Below are 24,607 nucleotides of genomic sequence, written 5' to 3' on the forward strand. Positions count from 1 at the left end.
GATAGGGGTAGGGGTAGGGTCAGGGGTATGGTTAGGTGTAGGGTCAGGGTTAGGGGTAGAAGTACGGGTAGCGTCAGCGGTAGGGGAAGGGGTAGGATTAGGGGTATGTGTAGGTTTAGGGACAAGGGTACGTGTAGGTGTAGTGTCAGAGATATGTGTAGGGTACTGTCAGTAGTAGGGGTACGGGTATGGTCAGGTGTAGAGGTAGGGGTATGGTCAGGGGTGGGTTTAGGGGTAGAGTCAGGGGTATGAGTAGGTGTAGAGACAGTTTTACGTGTAGGAGTAGCATTAGGGGTAGGGGTACGTGTAGAGTCAGGGGTACGTGTAGGAGTAGCATCAGGGGAAGAGGGAGGAGTAGGGTAACAGGTAGGGGTAGGGTCAGGTGTTGGTGTAACATTATGGTCAGGGCTAAGGGTAGGGGTAGGGTCACGGGTATGTGTAGGGGTATAGACAGGGTTACGTGTTGGAGTAGCTTCAGGGTAGGGGTAGGTTTAGAGTCAGGGGTAGAGGTAGGGGTAGGGTTAGGTGTTGGGTTGGGTTAATGTCAGTCGCAAGAGTAGGGGTAGTGTCAGGGGTAGGGGTAGGGTTACTGTCAGGGGTAGGGGTAGGGGTGGGTCAGGGGTATGTGTAGGGGAAGGTCAGTGGTAGGTGTAGGGGTAGGGTCAGGCGTAGGTGTATTCGTAGAATCAGGATATGGGTAGGTGTAGGGAGAGGGGTACGTGTAGGAGTAGCATCAGGGCTAGTGTTAGGGGTAAGGTCAGGGTTATGTGTAGGGGTAGGGCAGGTGTAGGGGTAGGGGTAAGGTCAGGTGTAAGGGTAGGGGTAGGGTCAGTGATAGGTGTAGGGGTAGGGTCAGCTGTAGGGGTAGGGGTAGGGTCAGTTTTATGGGTAAAGGTAGGGTCAGGGGTTGGGGTAGGGGTAGTCTAGGGGTAGGGTTAGAGTCAGGGTTATGGGTAGGGGTAGGGACAGGGGTATGTGTTGGAGTACCGCCAGGGGTCGGGGTAGTGTAGGGTCCAGGGTAGGGGTACGGTCAGGTGTAGGGTTAGGTGTAGGGTCAGGGGTAGGGTAGTTGTAGGGTCAGGTTGTAGGGGTAGGGGTAATGTTAGGGTCAGTGGTAGGGTTAGGGGTAAGGTCAGGGGTAGGAGTTGGTGTAGTGTCAAGGGTAGGGTTCGGGTTAGGGTCAGGGGTATCGGTAGGGGTAGAGACAGGGGTACGTGTAGGAGTAGCGTCAGGGCTAGATGGAGGGGTAGGGTCAGGGATAGGGATAGGTGTAGTTTCAGGTGTAGGTGTAGGAGTAGGGTAAAGGGTAGGGGTAGGGTCAGGGTATCGGTAGGGTCAGGATTAGGGGTACTGGTAGGGTCAGTTGTACAGGTAGGGGTAGGGACAGGGTTAGGGGTAGGGTAAGGGGTATGGGTAGGTGTAGTGACAAGGTATGTGTAGGAGTAGCGTCAGGTGTACGGATAGGGGTAGTGTCAGGGATAGGGTTTCGGGTAGGGTCAGGTTATGGGTAGGGGTAGGGACAGGGTTACGTTTAGGAGTATTGTCGAGGGTAGGGGTAGAGTCAGGGTCAGTGGTAGGTGTATGGACAGGGGTAGGGATAGGGGTAGTCTAGGGCTATGGGTAGGGTTATAGTCAGGGGTATGGTTAGGGGTAGGGACAAGGGTATGAGTAGGAGTATCACCAGGGGTAGGGGTAGAATAGGGTCAGGGGTAGGTGTAGGGTGAGGTGTAGCGGTAGGTGTAGGGTCAGGTGTAGGTGTAGGTGTAGTGTAAAGAATAGAGGTATGGTCAGGGTATGGGTATGGTAGGGACATGGGTACATGTAGGAGTAGCATCAGGGATCGGGGTAGGGTCAGGAATATGGGTAGGGGTAGGGTCAGGAGTAGGGTTAGAGGTAGGGTCAGGAAGGTGTAGGAATAGAGTCAGGTGTAGTGGTAGGGGTAGGGCCAGGGGTAGGGGAAGGGGTAGTGTCAGTGGTAGGGATAGGGGTAGGGTCAGGGGTACGTTTAGGAGTAGCATTAGGGGTAGGGTAGGGGTCGGGTCAGAGGTAGGGGTAGGGTCAGGTGTAGGGGGAGGTCTAGGGTCAGATATAGGTGTAGGGGTAGCGTTAGGTATAGATGTCGGGGTAGGTTAATGGTTAAAGGTAGGGGTAGTGTCTGGGGTAGGGTCAGAGTAGGGGAAGGTACAGTAGTTCATGTAGGAGTAGCATCAGGGGTAGGAATAGGTGTATGGCCAGGGGTAATTGTAGGGGTAGGGTCAGGTGTAGGGGTAGGGGTATGGTCAGGAGTAGGGGTTTAGTTCAAGGTAATTGTAGGGGTAGGGTCACGGGTAGGGGTAGTGGTAGGGTCAGATGTACAGTTAGGGGTATGGTCAGGGTTAGCGGTAGGGGTAGGGTCAGGGAAGGTGAAGGTGTAGAGTCAGGTGTAGTGGTAGGGGTAGGGCCAGGGGAAGGGGAGAGGTAGTGTCATTGGTAGGGATAGGGGTAGGGTCAGGGGTATTGGTAGGTGAGAAACAGGCATACGTGTAGGAGTAGCGTCAGGGGTAGGGATACGGGTAGGGTCAGGGTAGGGGAAGGGGTAGTGTCAGGGAATGGGTAGGGGTAGGGACAGGGGTACGTGCAGGAGTACCACCAGGTTTAGGGGTAGGGTTAGGGTCTGGGGTAGGGGTAGTGGTAGGGTCAGGGTTAGGTGTAGGGGTGGGGTCATGTGTAGGGATAGGTGTAGTGTCCGGGGTAGGGGTAGGGGTAGGGTCAGGGGTATGGATTAGGATAGGGACAGGGTTACGTGTAGGAGTAGCTTTCGCGGTAGGAGTAGGGGTAGAGTAAGGGGTAATTCGTAGGGGTAGGGAAAGGGGTGGGTGTAAATGTAGAATGAGGTGTAGGGGTAGGATTTGGGTCAGGTTTAGGGGTAGGGGTAGGGTCAGGTGTAGGGGTGTGTTAGGGTCAAGGCTAGGTGTAGGGGTTGTGTCAGGGGTATGGATAGGATAGAGACAGGGGTACATGTATGGGTAGCGTTCGAGGTAGGGGTAGGAATAGTGTCAGGGGTATGTGTAGAGATAGAGACAGGGTTTTGTGTAGGGATTGCGTCAGAGATAGAATTAGCAGGAAGGTCAGGGTTAGGTGTAGGGGTAGGGGTAAGGTAAAGGGTAGGTGTAGGGTCAGGTGTAGGGATAGGGGTAAAGTCAGGGGTATGGTTAGGGGTAGGGTCAAGAGTATGGGTAGGGATAGGGACAGGGGTACGTGTAGGAATATCGTCAGGGTAGGGGTAGGGTAGGGTCGGGGTAGGGGTAGGGTCATGTTTACGGTAGGGGTAGTGTCAGACACATGGGTAGGCGTAGGGTCAGCTGTAGAGGTACGGGTAAGGTCAGAGGTAGGGTTAGAGGTAGTGTCAGGGGTAGGGGTAGGAGTACGGTCAGGGGTATGGGTAGCAGTAAGGTCAGGAGTAGGTGTAGGGGTAAGGTCAGGGGTAGGGGTTCGAATAGGTTCAGGGGTATGGGTAGGTGTAGGGACAGGGGTATATGTAGGAGTAGTGTCAGGGCTAGGGGTGTAGTAGGCTCAGGAGTAGGGATATGGATAGGGCAGGTGTAGGGGTTGGGGAAGGGTCAGAGGTAGGGGTAGGGGTAGGGTTACTTGTAGTTTTAGGGGTACTGTCAGGGGTAGGGGTAGTGGTAGGGTTCAGGTAGGGGTAGGTGTAGGGACAGGAGTATGTGTAGGTGTAGCATCAGGTGTAGAGGTAGCGGTAGGGTCAGGGGTAAGTTTTGTGGTAAGGTCAGGGTTATGGTTAGGGGTAGGGACAGGGGCAAATGTAGGAGTAGCATCAGAGTTAGGGGTAGGTGTAGGGTCAGGGTTAGGGGTATGGGTAGGGTCAGGGGTATGGGTAGGGTTAGGGACAGGGGTACATGTAGGAGTAGCGTTAGGGTTAGGGGTAGAGGTAGGGTCAGGGGTACTTGTAGGAGTAGCTTCAGAGGTAGGGGTAGGTGTAGGGCCAGGGGTACGCCTAGGGTTATGATCAGGGCTAGGGGTAGGGGTACAGTCATGGGTATGGGTAGGGACAGGGAAAGGGTCCATGTAGGAGTAGCGTCAGGTTATGGGTAGGGGTAGGGACATGGGTTCATGTAGGAGAACCGTCAGGGGTAGGGTTAGCAGTAAGGTCAGGGCTAGGGGTAGGAGTAGTGTCAGTTGTAGGAGTAGGGGTAGGGGTATGGGTATTGTCAATGGTATGTGTAGGGAAAGGGACAGGGGTACGTGTAGGTGTAGCATCAGGGGTACGGGTAGGAGTAGGGTCAGGGTAGGTGTAGGGGTGAGGTCAGGTGTAGGAATAGGGGTAGGGAGAGGTGTATGGTTAGGGGTAGGGACAGGGGTACATGAAGGAGAAGCGTCAGGGGTAGGGGTAGGGTAAGGGGTAGGTGTAATGGTAAGGTCAGAGGTATGGTTAGGGGTAGGGACAGGGTTGCATGTATGAGTAGTGTCAGGGGTAAGGATAGGGGTTAGGTTAGGTGTAGATGTAGGGGTAGGGTCATGGCTAGGTGTAGGTTTAGGGTCTGGGGTATGGGTAGGGGTAGGGACAGGAGTACGTGAAGGAATAACGTTAGGGGTAGGGGTAGGTGTAGGGTCAGGGGTATGTCTAGGAGTAGCGTCAGGGGTAGAGGTAGGGGTAGGGTCTGGGATAGGGGTAGGGTTTGGATTGATGTAGGGGTAAAGCTATGGTCAGGGAAACTGGTAGGGGTAGGGTCAAGGGTAGGGGTTGATGTAGGTTCAGAGGTAGGGTTAAGGGTAGGGTCAGGGGTAAGTGTAGCAGTAAAAAGAGGGGTATGTGTAGGAGTAGCGTCAGTTGTAGGGGTAGGTGTAGGGTCAGGGGTAGAAATAGTGGTAGGGTCAGGGGTAGGGGTAGTGGTGGAGTCAGATGTAGGACTAGGAGTAGGGTCTGGGGTAGGTGTAGCGTCAGGGGTATGTGTAGAGGTAGGTACAGGGGATCGTGTAGGAGTTGTGTCAGGGGTACAGTTAGCGGTAAGTTCAGGGTTAGGGGTAGGGGTAGGGGTAGGGTCAGGTGTAGGGGTAGGGGTAGGGTAAAGCATAGGTGTAAGATCAGGTGTAGGGATAGGGGTAAAGACAGGGTTAGGTTAGGGGTAGGGTCAGGTATATGGGTAGGGATAGGGACAGGGGTACGTTTAGGAATATCATCAGTGTAGGGGTAGGGGTAGGGTCAGAGGTAGGGGTAGGGGTAGGGTCAGGTGTAGAGTAGGGGTTGTCAGGCACATGGGTAGGGGTAGGTTCATGTGTAGAGGTATGGGTACGGTCAGAGGTAGGGGTAGAGGTAGTGTCAGGGGTAAAGGTAGGGGTACGGTCAGGGATATGGGTAGCGATAGGGTCACGGTTAGGGGTAGGGGTAGGGTCAAGTGTAGAGGTAGGGGTAGGGTCATGGGTAGGTGTAGGGTTAGGGTCAGGGGTATGGGTAGGGGTAGAGACAGGGTTACGTGAAGGAATAACGTTAGGGGTAGGGGTAGGGTCAAGTGTAGGGGTAGGGGTAGGGTGAGAAGTAGGGTTACGGGTAGTGTGAGGGGCAGGGCTAGGGGTAGTGTCACGGTTAGGGGTAGGGGTTGGGTCAGGTGTAGAGGTAGGGGTACTGTCAGGGTTAAGGGTAGGGTCAGGGGAACGTTTAGAGTTAGGGTCAGTGGTAGTGGTACGTGTAGCGTGAGTGTTATGGTTAGCGGTAAGGACAGGGTTACGTGTAGGAGTAGAATCAGGGGAAGAAGTAGAGGTAGGATCAGGGGTAGGTGTAGTGTTAGGGTCAGTGGTAGGCCTGGGGGTAAGGTCAGAGGTAGGGGTAGGGGTAGGATGAGGGGTATGAGTAGGTGTAGGGACAGGGGTACATATAGGAGTAGAGTCAGGGATAGGAGTAGGGGTAGGGTAAGGGTAAGGGGTAGGGATAGGTTCAGGGGTAGGTGTAGGAGTAAGGTCAGGGATATGGGTAGTAATAGGGACAGGGTTGCTTGTAGGAGTAGCATCAGGTTTGGGGTAGTGATAGGGTCCGTAGTAGGAGTAGGGTTAAGGTCAGGTGTAGTGGTAGGGGTAGGGTCATGGGTAGGAGTAGGGGTAGGGTCAGGGGCATGGGTAGGGGTAGAGACAGGGGTATGTGTAGGAGTAGCAATAGGCTTAGAGGTAGGTTTAGGATCAGGGGTACGTGTAAAAGTAGCGTCAGGGGTTGAGTCAGGGATAGGGGTAGGGTCAGAGGTATGGGTAGGGGTAGGGACTGGGGTACGTGTAGGAGTAGCGTGGGATAGGGGTAGTGTCAGGGTTAGGGGTAGGCTTGGGTCAGGTGTAGGGGTAGGGGTACTGTCAGGAGTAGGTTTTGGTTAGTGTCATGGGTAGGTGTAGGGGTAGGGTCAGGTGTAGGGATAGGGGTAGGGTCAGGGGTAGGTGTAGGGGTAGGATCCGGGGTAGGGGTAGGGTCTGGGGTTGGGTTAGGGGAAGGGTCAGGTGTAGGTGTAGGGGTAGGGTCAGTGGTAGGAGTAGGGATAGGGGTAGGGTCAGGGGTAAGTGTAGGGTTAGGGACAGGACTACGTGTATGAGTAGGGTCAGTGGTAGGGGTAGAGTAGCATCAGGGGTAGGTGTAGGGGTAGGGTCAGGGGTAGGTGTAGGGGTAGGGTCATGGTTAGGGGTAGGGGTAGGGTCAGGGGCATGGGTAGGGGTTGAGACAGGGGTACGTGTAGGAGTAGCATTAGGCTTTGAGCTAGGTTTAGGGTCAGGTGTAGGTTTAGGGTTAGGGTCAGGGGTAGGGTTAAGTGTAGGATCAGCGGTAGAATTAGGGTCAGGGGTAGGGGTAGTGGTGGGGTCAGGGGAAGGGTTAGGGGTTGGGTAAAAGGTAGGGGTAGGTGTAGGTGTAGTTTAAGCATCAGGGATAAGTGTTGGTTTAGGTTCAGGGGTAGCTGTAGGGGTAGGGTCAGGGGTAAGAATAGGGTTAGGTTCAGGGGTATGGGTAGGGGTAAAGTTAGAAACAGGGGTAGGGGTGTGGGTAGGGTCAAGGGTAGGGGTAGTGGCAGGGTCAGGGGTAGTTGTAGGGGTAGCATTAGGGGTAGGGGTTGGGTCAGGATTAGGGGTAGGATCAGGAGTAGGGGTAGGGTTAGAAGTAGCATCAGGGCTAGGTTTAAGGTTAGAGTCAGGGGCAGGGGTAGTGGTAGGTGTAGGGTCAGCGCTAGGTTTAGGAGTAGGGTCAGGGGTAGGGTTAGGATCAGGGGTAGGAGTAGGGGAAGTGTCACGAGTTGGGGTAGGTGTAAGGTCAGGAGTAGGATTAGGGGTAGGTGTACAGTTAGGGTCAAGGGTAGGGGTAGGGGTATGGTCAGGGGTAGGGGTAGGGTCAGTAATAAGGGTAGCGATAAGATCAGGCGTAGGTGTAGGAGTTGTGTCATGGTTAGGGGTAGGCATAGGTTCAGGGCAATGGGTACGGTTAGGTGGAGCTGTAGGGTCTGGAGTAGGTGTAGAGGTAGTGTGAGGAGTAGGGGTAGGGGTAGGGTAAGGGGTAGGTTAGAAGTAGAGATAAAGGTACGGTCATGGGTAGGGATAGGTGTAAGTTCAGGCATAGGGTTAGGGGTAGGGTCAGGGTTGAGGGTAGGGGTATGGTCAGAGGTAGGGGTCATGGTAGGGTCAGCGGTTGTGGTAGGGATAGGGTCAGGGGTAGGTGAAGGATAAGCGTAAGGATTAGGGTTAGGCTTGGATTCAGGGGTAGGGGAATAGTTTGGGGTAGCGGTAGGATCAGGGCTAGGAGTAGGGGTAGAGTCGGGGGTAAAGGTACACGTAGGGTCAGGGGTACGGGTAGCTGTAGTGTCAGTGGTAGGGGTAGGGGTATGTTCAGGGGTAGGTATAGGGGTAGGTTCAGTGGTAGGGGTAGGGACAGTGGTAGGGGTAGGTGTAGGTTCAGGGGTAGGGGCACGGTTTGGGGTAGCGGTAGGGTCATGTGTAGGTGTAGGGGAAGGGTCAGGGGTAGGGGTAGGCGAATACTCACAGATAGGGTTATGGGTAGCGTCAGGGGTGGGGATAAGTGTAGGGTCAGGGGTACGTATAGAGGTAGGGTCAGGGGTAGGGTTAGGTGTAGGGGTAGGGTTGGTGTCAGGGCTAGGGTTGGGGTACGGTCATGGGTAGGAGTAGAAGTAGTGTCAGGGGTAGGGATAGGGGTAGGGTCATGGGTAGGTGTAGGAATAGCGTCAGGGCTTGCTGTGGAGTAGGTTCAGGGGTAGGTGTACAGTTACATGTAGCATTACGGTCAGTTGTAGGGTTAGGAATAGACTCAGGGGTAGGGGTAGGGGTTGGGTCAGGGATTAGTGGTAGGGCTAGTGTCAGTGGTAGGGGTAGGGGTAGGGTCAGGGGTATGGGTGGGGGTAGGGACAGGGCTATGTGTAGGAGTAGAATCAGGTATACCGGTAGGGGTAAGGTCAGGGGTAAGTGTAGGGGTAGGGTCAGGTGTAGCGGTAGGGGAAGGGTCACGGCTAGGGGTAGTGGTGGGGTCAGGAGTTGGTGTCGGGCTAGTGTCAGGGGTATGGGTAGGGGTAGGGACAGGGGAAGGTGTAGGAGTAGTGTCAGGGATAGGGGCAGGGTTAGGGTCAGGGAAAGGGATAGGGTAGGGTCAGGGGTAAGGTTAGGCGTAGGGTCAGGTGTCGGGGTAGGAGTATGGTCAGGAGTAGCATTAGGGGTAGGGTCAGGGTATGGGTAGTGTACGGACAGGGGTACGTGTAAGAGTAGCGTCAGGGATAGGGGTAGGGGTAGTGTCAAGGGTAGGGGTAGGGGTAGGGTCTGATGTAGTGGTAAGGGTAGGGTTGGTGGTAGGTGTAGGTTTAGGGTCAGGGAAGGTGTAGGGGTAGGGTCTGGTGTAGTGGTAGAAGTAGGGTCAGGGGATATATATATGGGTAGGGTCAGGGGTATTGGTAGGAGTAGAGCCAGGGGTACGTGTAAGAGTAGCTTCAAGGGTATGGGTACAGGTAGGTTCAGGGGTATTTGTAGGGGTGATGTCAGGGTTATGGGTAGGGCTAGGGACAGGGGTACGTGCAGGAGTACCGTCAAGGTTAGGGGTAAGGTTAGGGTACAGGATAGGGGTAAGCGTAGGGTCAAGTGTAGGGGTAGAGGTAGGGTCAGGGGTAGGTGTAGGGGTAGGGTCAGGGGTAGATGTAGGGGTAGTGTCAGAGGCACGGGCAGGGTCAGGGGTAAGGTTAGGTGTAGGGTCAGGGGTAAAGTAGGGATAGTGTAAGGGGTAGGGGTACGTGGAGGGTCAGGGTTGTTGGTAGGGGTAGGGGCACGGGTACATGTAGGAGTAGCGTCAGGGTAATGTTAGGTGTAAAGTCAGTGGTATGGGTAAAGTAGGGACAGGGGTACATGTAGGAGTAGCGTCATGTGTAGGGGTAGGGGTAAAAGTAGGGTCATGGTTAGGGGTAGGGTAACGTGTAGGGGTAAGGGTAGAGTCAGGGGTAGGGGTAAGGTAAGGTGTAGGGGTAGGGGTAGGGTCAGGCGTAGGTGTAGGGGTAGTGTCATTGTAGGTGTAGAGGTAGGTTCAGGGTTATGGATAGGGGTACGGACAGGGGTACGTGTAGGAGTAGCATCAGGAGTAGGGTTAGGTGTAGGATCAGGTATAGGGGTAGGTGTTGTAACAGTGATTGTGGTAGGGGTAGGGTCAGGGGTAGTGATACGTTTAGGATCAGGGTTTGCATAGAAGTAGGGTCAGGGGTAGGTATAGGCGTAAGGTCCGCGGTAGGGCTAGTGGTAGGGTCAGATGTAGGGGTAGGTTCAGGTGTAGGTGTAGGGGTAGGGTCAGGTGTAGGAGTAGTAGTAGGGTGAGGGGTATGGATTGTGGTAGTGTCAGGGATAGTGTTAAAGGTAGGGTCAGGGGTATGGGTAGGTGTAGGGACAAGGGTACGTGTAGGAAAAGCATCGGGTAGGGGTAGTGTCAGTGTTAGGGGTAGGGTTAGGGTCAGGTGTAGGTGTAGGGGTAGGGTCAGGGATAGGTGTAGTGGTAGGTTCAGGGGTATGGGTAGGGGTAGAGACAGGGATACGTGTAGGAATAGCGTTAGGCGTAGGGGTAAGGCTAGAATCAGGGGTACATGTACGAGTAGCGTCATGCGTAGGGGTAAGACTAGGGTCAGGGGTAGGTGTAGAGGTAAGGTCAGCTGTAGGGGTAGGGGTAGTGTCAGGTGTAAGGGTATGGGGTAGGGTCAGGTTAAGGGTAGGGGTAGTGTCAAGGGAAGGGGTAGGGGTAGGGTCAAAGGTATGTGTAGGGTTAAAGATAGGGTTACTTGTAGGAGTAGCGTAAGGTGTAGGAGTAGGGATAGGGTCATTGGTAGGTATAGGGGTAGAAGTATAGTCAGGGGTAAGGGTAGGGGTAGGATCAGAGGTAGGGGTATGGGTAGTGTCAGGGGTTGGTGTAGGGGAAGGGTCAGTATTATGCGTAGGGTTAGGGTCAGGTTTAGGGGTAGTGGTAGGTTCAGGGATATGTTTAAGAGTATCGTCAGTGTTAGGGGTAGGGTCTGGTGTAGGTGTAGGGGTGGGGTAAGGGGTAGTGGTAGCGGAAGCGTCAGGTGTAGGGGTAAGTGTATGTCAGGGATAGGGGTAGGGGTAAAGAAGTGGGTACGTGTAGGAATAGCGTCAGGGGCAGGGGTATGGGTAGGGTCAGGGGTCTAGGTAGGTTTAAGGTCACGTGTAGGGATAGGGGTAGTGTCAGGTGTATGGGTAGGAGTATGGACAGGTGTACGTGTAGGAGTAGCCTAAAAGGTAGGGGTAGGGGCAGGGTGAGGGGTAGGGGTAGGGGTAGTGTCAGGGATGAAGGTAAAGGTAGGGTCAGGGGTCTGGGTATGGGTCGAGACAGGGGTACGTGTAGAGGTAGCGTCGGGTAGGGGTAGGGGTAGGGGTAGTGTCAGGGGTAGGGGTAGGGGTAGGGTCAGGGGTATGGGTAGTGCTAGGTATAGGGGTACGTGTATGAGTAGCATCAGGGTTAGGGTTACGGGTGGTGTTAGGAGTAGGGTTAAGTGTTGTGTCAGGGGTAGGGGTAGGTGTAAGGTCCGCAGCAGGGGTAGTGGTGGGGTCAGGTGTAGGGGTAGGGGTAGGTTCAGGGTTAGGGGTAGTGTCAGGGGTAGGGGTAGTGTCAGGTGTAGGGGTAATGGTAGGGTCAGGTGTAGGGGTAGGGGTGGGGTCAGGTTTAGGGGTAGGGGTAGGGTCAGGGGTAGTGGTAGGTGTCAGGTCAGGGGTACGTGTAGGAGTAGCGTCAGGACTAGGGGTAGGTGTAGGGGTAGAGGTAGGGTCTAGGATAGCGGTAGTTTTAGGGGTAGGGGTAGGGGAAGGGACATGGGTAGGGGTACGGATAGGGTCCCTGTTAGAGTTAGGGTTAGGAGTAAGGTCATGGGTAGGTGTAGGGGAAGGGTCATGGATAAGGTTAGGGGAAGGTTCAGGGATAGTGATAGGGGTACGGTCAGTGTTAGGGGTAGAGTTATGGTCAGAGGTATGGGTAGGAATAGGGTCAGAAGTATGTGTAGGGTAGGCGACAGGGGTACGTTTAAGAGTAGCTTCAGTGGTAGGGGTAAGGGTATAGTCAAGGGTAGGGGTACGGGTAGTGTCAGGGGTAGGGATAGTGGTAGGATCAGGGTTACGCATAGGGGGAGGGTCAGTTTTAGGGGTAGGGGTAGGGTCAGGGGTGGGTGTAGGTGTAGGATCAACGATAGTGGTAGTGGTAGTGACAGGGGTACGTGTAGGACTAGCATCAATAATAGGGGTAGGGGTAGTGTCAGGGGTAGGGATAGGGGTCGGGTCAGGGGAATGGGTAGGGGTATGGACAGGAGTACAGTCAGGGGTAGGGGTAGGGTCAAGAGTAGGGGTAGGGGTAGGATCAGATATAGGGGTATGGGTAGTGTCAAGGATAGGGGAAGGGGTTGTGACAGGTGTAGGGGTAGGTGTAGGGTCAGGCTTAGGGGTAGGGGTAGTGTCAGGGATAGGGGTAGGTGTTGTGTCAGGGGTAGGGGTCAGGGTTGGTTCAACGGTAGTAGTAGGTTTAGGGTCAGGGATTTGCGTGGGGATAGGGTCAGGGATGGTGTAGGTGTAAGGTCCACGGTAGGGGTTATGGTGTGGTCAGGTGTAGGGGTAGGTTCAGGGGTAGGCATAGGGGTAGTGTCAGGGGTAGGGGTAGGGGTAGTGTCAGGGGTATTGGTAGTGGTAGGAACTGGGGTACGTGTAGGAGTAGCATCAGGGGTAGGGGTAGGTGTAAGATCAGGGGTAGGGGTAGGGGTAGGTTCAGGTGTAGAGATAGTGGTGGGGTAATGGTAAGAGGTAGGGGTAGGGTCAGGGGTAGTGGTAAGGGTAGTGTGAGCGGTAGGGTTAGGTGTAGGATCAGCGGAATTTGTTGGGGTAGGTTCAGTAGTAGGGTCAGGTGTAGGGGTAGGGTTAGGGTCAGTGGTATGCGTAGGGGTAGAAACAGGTGTACGTGTAGGAGTTGCGTCAGGGGGAGGGGTAAGGAAAGGGTCAGGGGTAGGGGTAGTGTTGTGGTTAAGGTTAGGTGTAGGGACTTGATTAGGGTTAGGGTCATGGTTAGGGCTAGGGTTACTGTCAGTGGTAGAGGTAGGGGTTGGGTAACGGGTAGGCGTAGGATTACGGTCAGGGATATGTATAAGGGTAGGGTCAAAGTAGGGTTAGGAGTACGGTCAGAGGTTGGGGTAGTGTCAGGGGTAGAAGAACGGTTAGGGTCAGGGTTATTTGCAGGGATAGGGACAGGTGTACGTGTAGGAGTAGCATCACGAAAAGGGGTAGTTGTGGGGTCAGGGTTATGGGTAGTGGTGGGGTCAGGAGTAGGGGTAGGGTAGGTTCAGGTTTATGGGTAGGGGTAGGAACAGGGGTACGTGTAGGAATAGCATCAGGGGTATGAATAGGGGTAGGGTCAGGGGTAGGGGTAAGGGTAGTGTAAGAGGTAGGTTAGAGGTGGGGTTATGTGTAGGGGTAGGGGTAGTGTCAGGGTTTTGGGTAGGGGTAGAATCAGGGGTAGAAGCAGGGGTAGAGTCAGGGGTAAAAGTAGGATTAAGTTCAAGAATAGGGGTAGGGGTAGGATCAGATATAGGTGTAGGGATAGAGTCAAGGAAAGGGGAAGGTGTCGGGACAGGTGTCAGGGTAGGTGTAGGGTCAGGCTTAGGGGTAAGTTTAGTGTCAGGGATCGGTGTAGGTGTTGTGTCAGGGGCAGGGGTAGGGTTTGGGTCAGGGGTAGTGGTAGGGTCAAAGGTTTACGTAGGGGTAGTGTCTTTGAAGGTTTAGGGGTAAGGTCTGCGGTAGGGGTTGTGGTGGGGTCAGGTGTAGGGGTAGGGGTAAGTTCAGGGGTAGGGTTAGGTGTAGTATCAGTAGTAATGGTAGTGGTAGGTACTAGGGTAAGTGTAGGAGTATCATCAAGGGTAGGGGTAGGTGTAGGATCAGGGGTCGGGGTAGGGGTAGGATCATGTGTAGTGGTAGGGGTAGGGTCAGGGTATAGGGGTAGGGGTAATGTCAGGTGTAGGGCTAGGGGTAGGGTCAGGGGGAGGGGTAGGTGTAGGGTCTCGGAAGGTGAGGGGTAGGGTCAGGGGTAGGGGTAAGGGTAGTGTCAGGGTTAGGGTTAGGTGTAGGGTCAGGGGTATTGGTAGGGGTATGTACAGGGGTACGGGTAGAAGTAGCGTCAGGAGTAGTAGTATGGATAGGGTGAGGTGTAGGGGTAGGGTCATGTGTAGGGGTAGGGGTACGGTCAGCGGAGGGGTAGGGGTATGGTCAGGGGTATGGGTAGGGGTAGGGACAGGGGTATGTGTAGGGGTATCGTCAGCGGTAGGGGTAGGGGTAGGGGTAGAGTCAAATGTAGGGGTAGGAGTAGGATCAAGGGTAGGGTTAGGGTTAGGGTCAGGGCTACGGGTAGGGGTAGGGACAGGGGTACGGGTAGGTGTAGCGTCAGGGGTAGGGGTAGGAGTAGGGTCAGGTGTAGCGGTAGGTGTAGGATCAGGTGTAGTGGTAAAGCTAGGGTCAGTTGTAGGGGTAGGGGTAGTGTCAGGATTAGGAGTAGGATTAGTGTCAGGGGTAGGTGTAGGGGTAGGGTAAGGTGTAGGGGTAGGGACACAATTACATGTAGGAGTAGTGTCATGGGTAGGGGTACGGGTAAGGCCAGGGGTAGGGGTAGGGGTAGTGTCAGGTGTAGGTGTAGGAGTAGGGTCAGGGTTAGGTGTTGGGTCAGGCGTAGTGTCAGGGTTAGGGTAGTGTTGGGTCATGGGTATGGGTCGGGTTAGGGACAGTGGAACGTGTAGGAGTAGCATGAGAGATAGGGGCAGGGTAGGGTCAGTGTAGGGATAGAGTAGGGACAAGGGTAACGGTAGGGGTAGGGTCAGGTGTAAGAGTAGCGGTATGGTCAGGGGTAGAAGAAGGGGTAGGGTCCGGGATATGGGCAGGGGTAGGGAAATGGGTACGTGTAAGAGTAGTTTCAGGGGTAGGGTTAGGGGTAGGTCAAAGGTATGGGTAGGGTAGGGTCACGTGTAGGTGTAGGGGTAGGGTCAGAGGTAGCGGTAAGGGTAGGGGTAGGGTCATGTGTAGTGGTACGGGTAGGGTCAGGGTAGAGGTAGGGGTATTGTCAGCGGTAGGGGTAGGGTCAGGAGGTGTATGTGTATTGTCAGGTGTAAAAGCAGGGTTAGGGTCAGGGTAAAGTGTAGGGGTAGTGTCAGGAGTAGGGGTAGCGGTAGGGTCATGTGTAAGGGTAGGGGTAAGGTCAGGAGTAAAGATTAGGTGTAGGCACAGGGGTAGGTATCAGTGTTGGGTCAGGGGTAGGGAGAGGGGTGGGTTAGGTTCAGCTGTAGGTTTAGGGATAGGGTCAGTGGTAGGGGTAGGGTCAGGTGTATGGGTAGGCGTACGGACAGGGGTAGGTGTAGGAGTAGTGACAGGTGTAGGGGTAGGAGTAGAGTCAGGGGTACTGTTAGGGGTAGGTTCAGGGGTTAGGGGTAGGGTTAGGGTCAGGGGTAGGGGAGGAGTAGGTTCAGGTAGGGGTAGGGTCAGGTCTAGGGGTAGGGGTATGGTCAGAGGTAGGAATAGGTGTTGGGTCAGTGGTAGGGGTAGGGTTAATGCAGGGGTAGGGGTAGGGGTAGGGTCAGGGGAATGGTTAGGGACAGGGACAGGGGTACGTGTAGAAGTAGCATCAGGGGTAAGGGTAGGGGTAGGGTCAGGGGCAGGGGTAGAGGTGTGGTAAGTGGTAGGGGTTGGGGTAGTGTCGAGGGTAAGGGTAAGTTTAGGTTCATGGTGTATGGGTAGTAGTAGGGACAAGGGTATGGGTACTGGTGGGGTCAGGGGAAGGGGGAATTTTTGGGTCAGGGGTAGTGGTAGGGACGGGCGTAGGCGTAAAGGTAGGGTCAGGTGTAGGTGTAGGATTAGGTTCAGGGGTATGTGTAGGGGTAGCGATAGGGGTACGTGTAGTAGTAACGTCGGGAAGGGGTAGGGGTAGTGTCAGTGGTAGGGGTAGGGTAGGGTCAAGTTAGGGGTAGGGGTAGGATCAGGAGTAGGTGTAGGTGTAGGGACAGAAGTATGGGTTGGTAGGGACAGGGGTACATGAAGGAGTAGCGTCAGGGGTATGGTAGAGATAGGGTCAGGGTAGGGGTAGTGTTACGTTCAGGTGTAGGGATAGGGGAAGGGTCAGGTGTAGGGTCAGGGGTATGGGTAGGGGTAGGTACAGGTGTACGTGTAGGTGTTGCATCTGGGGTAGAGGTAGAGGTGGGGTAGGTTTAGGGGTAGGGGCAGGGGTAGGGTCAAGGGTATGGGTAGGGGAGTGACAGGAGTACATGTAGGAGTAGCATCAGTGTAGGGGTAGGAGTAGCATCAGGGGTAGGGGTAAGGTCAGGGGTATGGGTAGGGGTTGGGACAGGGGTACTTGTAGGAGTAGCATCAGTGTAGGGGTAGGAGTAGCATCAGGGGTACGGGTAAGGATAGGGTCAGGTGTAGGTGTAGGGGTAGGGTTAGGTGTAGGTGTTAGGGTAGGGCCAGTGGTATGTGTAGCAGTAGTGTCAGAGGTAGGGGTCGGGGTAGGGTCAGGGATAGGGGTAGAAGTAGTGTCAGGTGGAGGAGTAGGTTAGGGTCACGGGTAGGGGTAAAGGTAGGGCCACGTGTAGGGGTAGTGTCAGGGTTAGGGGTAGGAGTAGGGGTAGGGTCAGGCGTATGTGTAGGGGTAGGGACAGGGGTACGTGTAGGAGTAGCGTCGAGTACGGGTAGGGGTAATGTCAGTGGTAGGGGTAGGAATAGGGGTAAGGCTAGGAGTAGGGCTAGGGAAAAGGTAGGACTAGGGCTAGGGGTAGGCTTAGGGGTAGGGCTAAGGGTTGGGATAGTGGTAGGGGTAGGACTAGGGGTAGGCCTATGACTGGGGGTAGGCTTACAATTAGGCCTAGGGCTAGAGGTAGGGCTATGGGTAGATCTAGGGTTAGGCTTACGTCTAGGCCTAGGGCTTGGTGTTGTTCTATGGCTAGGGGTAGGCCTAGGGCTAGGGCTAGAGCTAGGGGCAGGGCTAGGTCTAGGTGTAGGCCTAGGGCTAGGTGTATAACTATGGGTAGGGGTAGGGGTCAGGCTAGGGGTAGGCCTAGGGCTAGGGGTAGGCCTAGGGCTAGGTGTAGGGCTAGGGGTAGGTGTAGGGATGGGGGTAGGGCTAGGGGTAGGCCTAGGGCTAGGGCTAGGGGTAGGGCAAGGAGTCAGGCTAGGTCTAGGAGTGGAGCTATGGGTAGTGCTAGGGCTATGGCTAGGTCTAGTGGTAGGCTTAGGGCTAGGCCTAAGGCCAGTGGTGGGGGTGGAATAGGTCTAATGATAGGCCTAGGGCTAGGGGAAGGGTCAGGATTAGGGCTAGGGGTAGTTCTAGGTCTAGTGATACGGCTATGGCTAGGGGTAGGGCAAGGGGTAGGATAGACGTACGGCCAGAGTTAGAGCTAGGGGTAGGCCTACGCTAGGGCTAGGGCTCCGGGTAACAGTAGATGTAGGCTAGTGGTGTAATAAAGGATAGGGCTAGGGGTAGGCCTAGGCCTAGGAATAGGGCTAGAGGTAAAGGTAGGATAAGGCTAGGGGTAGGCCTAGGGCTAGGGATAGGCCTAGGGCTAGGGCTAGGGCTAGGGCTAGGGGTAGGGCTAGACCAAGAGGTAGGCCTAGGGCTAGGGGTATGCATAGGTATAGGGCTAGAGCTAGGGGTAGGACTAGGGCTAGGGCTAGGCCTAAGACTAGGGGTAGGTCTAGGGTCAGGGGTAGGGCAAGGGGTAGGGCTAAGGCTAAGGGTATTGCTAGGTGTATGCTTAGGTCTATGACTAGCGATAGGGCTCGGGGTAGTTGTAGGGCTAGGGATAGCCCTAGGGCTAGCAGTAGGGATAGGATTAGGGGTAGGTGTAGGGCTAGTGATATGCCTAGGGCTAGGGTTAGGGCTAGGGGTAGGGGTATTTGTAGGGTCAAGGATAGGGTTAGGGGTAGGGGTACGGTCAGGGGTAGGGATAGGAGTAGGGTCAGCGTTATGGGTAGGTGAAGGGTCAGGGGTAGGTGTAGGGGTAAGGTCAGGGGTGTGGGTAGGGGTAAGGTCAGGTGTAGGGGTAGGGTTAGGGTTAGGGGTAGGGGTAGGGGTAGGGGTAGGGTCATGGGTATGGTGTAGGGGTAGGTTCAGTGGCAGGGGAAGGGGTAGGGTCAGTGGTAGGGTTATGGGTAGGGTCAGGGGTAGGGGTAGGTCCAGGGGTAGAATCAGGGGTAGGGTTTGGGATAGTGTCATCGGTAGGAGTAGGGGTAGGGTCAGGGTTAGAAGTAGGGGTAGGGTCAGGGTTAGGGTTAGTGGTAGGGTCAGGGTTAGTGGTAAGGGTAGGGTCAGGGGTATGGGTATGGTCAGGGGTAGGGGTAGGGGTAGGGTCAGACTAGGGGTAGGGGTAGGCTCAGGGATAGGGCTAGGGGTAGGGTCAGGGGTAGGTGTAAGGGTTGGGTCAGGTGTAGGGGTAGGGGTTGAGTCAGGGGTAGGGTTGAGTCAGGGGTAGTGTTTGGGGAAGGGTCTGGGATAAGGGTAGGGGTAGGGTCAGGGTTAGGGGTAGGGGTAGGCTCAGGGGTAAGGTTAGGGGTTTGTTCAGGAGTAAGGGAAGGGTCAGGGGTAGGGTTAAGGATAGGGTCAGGGGTAGGTTTAGGGGTAGGGTCAGGTGTCTGTGTAGGTTTAGGGTCAGGGGTAGGTGTAGGGGTAGGGTCAGGGGTATGGGTATGGTCAGGGGTAGGGGTAGGGGTAGGATCAGACTAGGGGTAGGGATAGGCTCAGGGATAGGGCTAGGGGTAGGATCAGGGGTAGGTGTAGGGTTTGGGTCAGGGGTAAGCATAGAGGTTGGGTCAGGAGTATGGTTGATTCAGGGGTAGTGTTAGGGGTAGGGTCAGGGGTAGGGGTAGGTGTAGGGTCAGGTTTAGTGGTAGGGGTAGGGTCAGGAATAGGGAAAGGGGTAGGCTCATGGGTAGGTTTAGGGTTTTTTTCAGGGGTAAGGGAAGGGTCCGGGGTAGGGTTAAGGGTAGGGTCATGTGTAAAAGTAGTGGTAGGGTCAGGGGTAGTGGTAGGGTTAGGGTCAGGAAAAGGTGTAGGGGTAGGGTCAGTGGTATGTTTAGGTTTAGGGTCAGGGGTAGGGGCAAGGGTAGGGTCAGGGGTAGGGGTAGCGTCAGGAGTAGGGGTAAAGTTAGGGTCAGGGGTTGGATCAGGGGTAGGGGTCGGGTCAGCGGTAGGGTATGGTTAGGGTTCGGTGTAGGGATAGGGGTAGAGTCAGAAGTAGGGGTAAGGGTATCGGTAGGGTAGGGTTAGGCATAGGGGTAGGTTCAGTGGTAGGGGTAGGGGTAGGTTCAGGGGTAAGGGTAGGGGTTGGGTCAGGGTTTATGGGTGAGTCAGGGATAGGGGTAGGGCCAGGGGTAGGAGTAGGTGTAGAGTCAGGTGTAGAGGTAGGGGTAAGACAGGGGTAGTGGTTGGGGTAGGGTCCAGGGTAGGTGTAGGTGTAGGGTCAGCGTAGGGGTAGGTTCAGGGATAGGGGTAGGGGAAGGGTCAGGGTTAGGGGTAGCTGTAGGGTCAGGGGTATGGGTAGCATCAGGGTTAGGGTAGGGGTAAGGTCTGGGGTAGGGGTAGGGTTAGTGTCAGGGGTAGAGGTAGGGTTAGGGTCATGGGTAGGGGTAGGGGTAGATTCAGGATTAGGGGTAGGGGTAGGGTCATGGGTAGGGTTAGGTGTAGGGTCAGGGGTAGGGGTAGGTGTACGGCCAGGGTTAGGAGTAGGGGTAGATTAGGGGTAGGAGTAGGGGTCAGATAATCGGTAGGGGTAAAGGTAGGTTCAGGGGTAGGGGTAGGGGTAGGGTCAGTGTTAGGGGTAAAGGTAAAATCAGGGGTAGGGTTAGGGTTTGGGTCAGGGGTAGGGGTACTGTCAGGGGTAGAGGTAGGTGTAGGGTCAGGGTATGGTTAGGGTTAGTCTCAGGTGTAGGGTCAGGGGAAGGGTCTCGGGTAGGTGTGTGGGTAGCATCAGGAGTAGGGGTAGGTGTTGGGTCAGGGGGTATGTGTGAGTCAGGGGTAGGGTTAGGGGTAGGGTCAGGTTTAGGTGTAGGGATAAGGTCAGTTTTAGAGTTAGGGGTAAGGTCAGAGGTAGGGGTAGAGGTAGGCTGAGGGGTACGGGTAGGAGTTTGGTCAGGGGTAGGGATAGGGCGAGGGGTAGGAGTAGGGGTAGGGTCAGGTGTAGGGGTAGGGGTAATGACAGGGGTAGTGGTTAAGGTAGGGTCCGGGGTAGGGTCAGGGGTAGGGATAAGGGTAGGGACAGGGGTAGGAGAAGGAGTATGGTCAGGGGTAGGGGTAAGGTCAGGGGTTGGGTAGGGTCAGGGTTAGGGGTAGGGTTAGGGTCAGGGGTATGGAAAGAAAAAGTTCAGGGTTAGGTGTAGGGGTAGGGACAGGGTTACGGGTAGGGGTAAAGTCAGGGGTAGGGTAGGGGTAGGGTCAGAGGAAGGGGTAGGAGTAGGGACAGGGGTAGGGGAAGGGGTACTGTCAGGGGTAGGGGTAAGGTCAGGGGTAGTGGTAGTGTCAGGGGTAGGGTAGGGGTAGGGTCAGTTGTAGGGGTAGGGGAAGGGTCAGGGGTAGGGGTAGGCTTTGGGTCAAGGGTAGGGTTAGGGGTTGGGACAGGGGTAGGGGTAAGATCACCTGTAGTGGTAGGGGTAGGGTCAGGGGTAGGGATAGAGGTAGGGTCAGGGGTAGATGTAGTGTCAGGGGTAGGGATAGGGTCAGGGTTAGGGGTAGGTGTAGGGTCAGGGGTAGGGGTAGGTGTAGGGTCAGGGTTAGGGGTAGGGTCAGGTTTAGGTGTAGGAGTAGAGTCAGGGGCAGGGGTAGGGGTAGGGTCAGAAGAAGGGGTAGGGGTAGTGTCAGGGGTAGGGTTCGGGGTAGGGTAGTGGTAGAGGTAGGGGTAGGGTCAATGGTAGGGTTAGAGATAGGATCAGCAGTAGAGGTAGGGTTAGGTTCACAGGTAGATGTAGAGTCAGGGGTAGGGGTAAGGGTTGTTTCAGGTGTAGGGGTAGGGGTTGTGTCAGGGGTAGTGGTTGGGTCAGGGGTAGGGGTAGGGTTAGGGGTAGTTGTAGGGGTATGGTCAGGTGTAGGAGTAAGGGTAAGTTCAGGGGTAGGGATGGGTGTAGGGTCAGCGTTAGCGGTAGGGGTAGGTTCAGGGGTAGGGGTAGGTGTAGGGTCAGGGGTAGGGGTAGGGTCAGGTTTAGGTTTAGGCGTTGGGTCAGGGGTTGGGTAGGGTCAGGGATAGGGGTAGGGTTAGGGTCAGGGATAGAGTAGGGATAGGGTCACGTGTTGGTAGGGGTAGGGTCAGGGGTAGGGGTAGGTGTAGGGACAGTGTTAGGGGTAGGGGTAGGGTCAGGGGTAGGCGTAGGGGTAAGTTCAGGGGTAGAGAAATTTGTAGGGTCAGGGGTAGGGGTAGGGGTAGGGTCAGGGCCAGATGTAGGTGTAGGGTCAGGGGTATTTTTATGGTTAGGTTTAGGGGTAGGGGTAGGGTGAGGGGTAGGGGTAGAGGTAGGGTCAGTGGTAGGGGTAATTGTAGCGTCAGATTTAGAGGTAGGGTCAAGTGTAGCAGTAGGGGTAGGGTGAGGGGTAGGGGTAGGGGTTGGGTCAGGGTTAGGACACGGGCTTGGGTCAGGGTAGTGGTTGGGTCAGAACTAGTGGTAGGGTCGTGGTAGTTGTAAGGATAGGGTCAGGCGTAGTCATAGGTGTAGGGTCAGGGGTAGGAGTAGGTGTAGGGATAGAGGTAGGGTCAGGGGTAGATGTAGTGTCAGGGGTAGGGGTAGGGTCAGGGGTAGGGGTCGGAATAGGGTCAGGGTTAGGGGTCGGCGTAGGGACAGGGGTACTGGTAGGTGTAGTCAGATGTAGGCGTAGGGGCAGGCTCAGGTTTATTAATAGTGATAGTTTCAAGGGTAGGGTTATTAGTAGGGTCAAGGACAAAGGTAGTGTCAAGTATAGTGGTAGGGGTAGGGTCAGGGGTAGGAGTAGGTGTAGGGATAGAGGTAGGGTCAGGGGTAGATGTAGTGTCAGGGGTAGGGGTAGGGTCAGGGGTAGGGGTCGGAATAGGGTCAGGGTTAGGGGTCGGCGTAGGGACAGGGGTACTGGTAGGTGTAGTCAGATGTAGGCGTAGGGGCAGGCTCAGGGTTATTAATAGTGATAGTTTCAAGGGTAGGGTTATTAGTAGGGTCAAGGACAAAGGTAGTGTCAAGTATAGTGGTAGGGGTAGGGTCAGGTGTAGGAGTAGGTGTAGGGATAGAGGTAGGGTCAGGGGTAGATGTAGTGTCAGGGGTAGGGGTAGGGTCAGGGGTAGGGGTCGGAATAGGGTCAGGGTTAGGGGTCGACGTAGGGACAGGGGTACTGGTAGGTGTAGTCAGATGTAGGCGTAGGGGCAGGCTCAGGGTTATTAATAGTGATAGTTTCAAGGGTAGGGTTATTAGTAGGGTCAAGGACAAAGGTAGTGTCAAGTATAGTGGTAGGGGTAGGGTCAGGGGTAGGAGTAGGGGTAGGGTTGGGGGTAGGGGTAGGTTTAGGGGCAGGGGTAGGGATAGGGTCAGGTTTAAGTGTAGGGATAGGGTCAGGGGTAGTGTTAAGAGTATTGTCAGATGTCGGGGTAGGGGTAGGGTCAGGGGTAGGTGTAGGGCTAGGGTCAGGGGTATGGGTAGGAATAGGATCAGGGGTAGGGGTAGGGCAGGGGTAGTTATAGAGTCAAGGGTAGGGGTACGGATAGGGTCAGCGGTAAGGGTAGTGGTAGGGTCAGGGGTAGAAGTTCGTGTATGTCAGGGGTAAAGAAAGGGTCAGGTGTAGCGGTAGGGAAAGGGACAGGGGTATGAGTAGGGATAGGATCAGGAAAGTTGTAGGGGTAGGGTCAGGGGTTGGTGTAGAGTCAGGGGTAGGGGTAGCGTTAGTGTCATGTGTAGGGGTAGGGGTAGGGTCAGGGTAAGGGTTAGGTGTAGGGTCAGGGGTAGGGGTAGGGTTAGGTCAGGGGTAGGGTTAGGGGTTGGGTCAAGGGTAGAGGTTGGGTTAGGGGTAGGGGTAGGGTCACGTGTAGTAGTAAGGGTATGGTCAGGGGTAGGGGTAGGGATAGGGTCAGGTGTAAGGGTAGGGCTAGTGTCAGGGGTAATGTTAGGGTCAGAGGTAGGGTTAGGGGTAGGGTCAGGAGTTGGTGTAGGGGTAGGTCAGGGGTAGGGGTAGGGTAGTGAAAGGGGTATGGGTAGGGTCAGAGGTTGTCGTAGGTGTAGGGTTAGGGTTAGGGTAGCAGTAGTGTCAGGGGTAGGGCTAAGGTCAGGGGTAGGGGTAGGTTTAGGGGCAGGGGTAGGGGTAGGGTCAGGGTTAAGTGTATGGGTAGGATCAGGGGTAGGGTTAAGGGTAGTGTCAGATGTCGGGGTAGGGGAAGGGTCAGAGGTAGGGGTAGGGCTAGGGTCAGGGGTAAAGGTAGGGTCACGTGTAGCGGTAGGGGTAGGATCTGGAGTATGGGTAGGCATAGGATCAGGGATAGGGGTAGGGGTTGGGACAGAGGTAGTTGTAGAGTCAATGGTAGGGTTACAGGTAGGGTCAGTGGTAGGGGTAAGTTCACAGTTAGGGGTAGGGGTAGGGTCAGGGGTACAGGTAAGTTCAGGGTTAGGGGCAGGGATAGGTTCAGGGGTGGGGGTAGAGGTAGGTTCAGGGGAAGGGGTAGGGGTCGGGTCAGGGGTAGGGGTAGGGTTAGATTCGGATGTAGGGGTAGGTGTTGGGTCAGGGAAGGAGTAGGGGTAGGGTTAGGTGTAAGGGTAGGGATAGGGTCAAGGTTAGCGATGGTAGTAGTAGAGTCAGAAATAGGGGTAAGGGTAGGGTCAGGGGTAGGGGTTGAGGTAGGTTCAGAGGTAGGGGTAGGGTTAGGGTCGGGGGTAGGTGTAGGCTTAGGGTTAGGGGTAGGGGTAGGGTCAGGTGTAGGGGTTTTAATAGAATCAGGGGTAGGGGTAGGGGTAGTGAGAGGGGTATGTGTATGGTAAAGTCAGGGGTAGGCCTAAAGTTAGGGTCAGGGGTAGGAATAGGAGTAGAGTCAGAGGTACGGGTAGGAGTAGTGTCAGAGGTAGGGGTAGGTGTAGGGTCAGAGGAAGGGTTAGGAGTAGATTTAGTGGCAGGATTAGCGGTTCGGTCAGGGGAAAGTGTAGGTGTAGTGTAAGTGGTAGGGTGAGGTGTACGGTTACGGGGAGGTGTAAGGTAGGGGTAGGGTTAGGGTATCAGTAGGGGTAGAGTCAGGGCTAGGTTTAGGGGTAGAGTCAAGGGTAGGAGTAGAACCAGTGGTAGGGGTCGGGGTAGGGACATGGGTAGGGGTAGGGTTAGGGTCAGTGGTAGAGGTAGGGGTAGGGTCATGGATAGGTTTAGGGATAGGTTCAGGGTTGTCCTAGGTGTAGGGTCAAGGGTAGGGTTAGCGGCAGTGGTAGGGTCAGGGTTAGGATTAGGGGTAAGGGTGGGGCAGGGTCAAGTTCAGGTGTAGGGATAGGGTTTGAGGCAGCGGTAGGTGTAGGGGTACGGTCAAGGGTAGGGTAGGGTTAGGGCCTTGGGTAGGGGTAATGTCAGGGGTAAGTATAAGGGCATGGTCAGGGGTAGTGGTAGGGCCAAGTCTAGGTGTAAGGATAAGGTTTAGTGTAGGGATATGGCCATGGGTACGGGTAGGGGTAGGGTCAGGGATCGAGGTATGGGTAGTGTCAGGGCAGGGGTAGGGGTAGTGCCAGGGTTAGAGGTAGAAGTAAGTGTAGGATTAGGGGTAGGGTGAATGTAAGGTAGAGACATTAATGGAGTAAGGGTAGGTGTAGGAGTAGGGTCAGAGGTACGGGTAGGGGTAGGGGTAGGGTCAGCTACAGGGGTAGTGGTAGGGTAAAGTGTAGGGGTTGTGGGAGGGTCAGGGGTAAGAGTAGGGGTAGGAGTAGGGATAAGTGTAGGAGTAGGGTCAGGGGAAGGGGTAAGTGTAAGGTCATGGGTAGGGGTAAATATAGGGTCAAGGGTAGGGGTATGGCCAGGTTTAGGTTTAGGGGTAGGGTCAGTGGGAGGGGTAGGGTCAGGGGTTCGGGTAGTGGTAGGGTTAGCATCAGGTGTAGGGGTGGGGGTAGGGACAGGTGTAGGGGTACGAGT

The sequence above is a fragment of the Rhinolophus hipposideros genome (assembly GCF_964194185.1).
Source record: "Rhinolophus hipposideros genome assembly, chromosome: 5".
NCBI lineage: Eukaryota > Metazoa > Chordata > Mammalia > Chiroptera > Rhinolophidae > Rhinolophus > Rhinolophus hipposideros.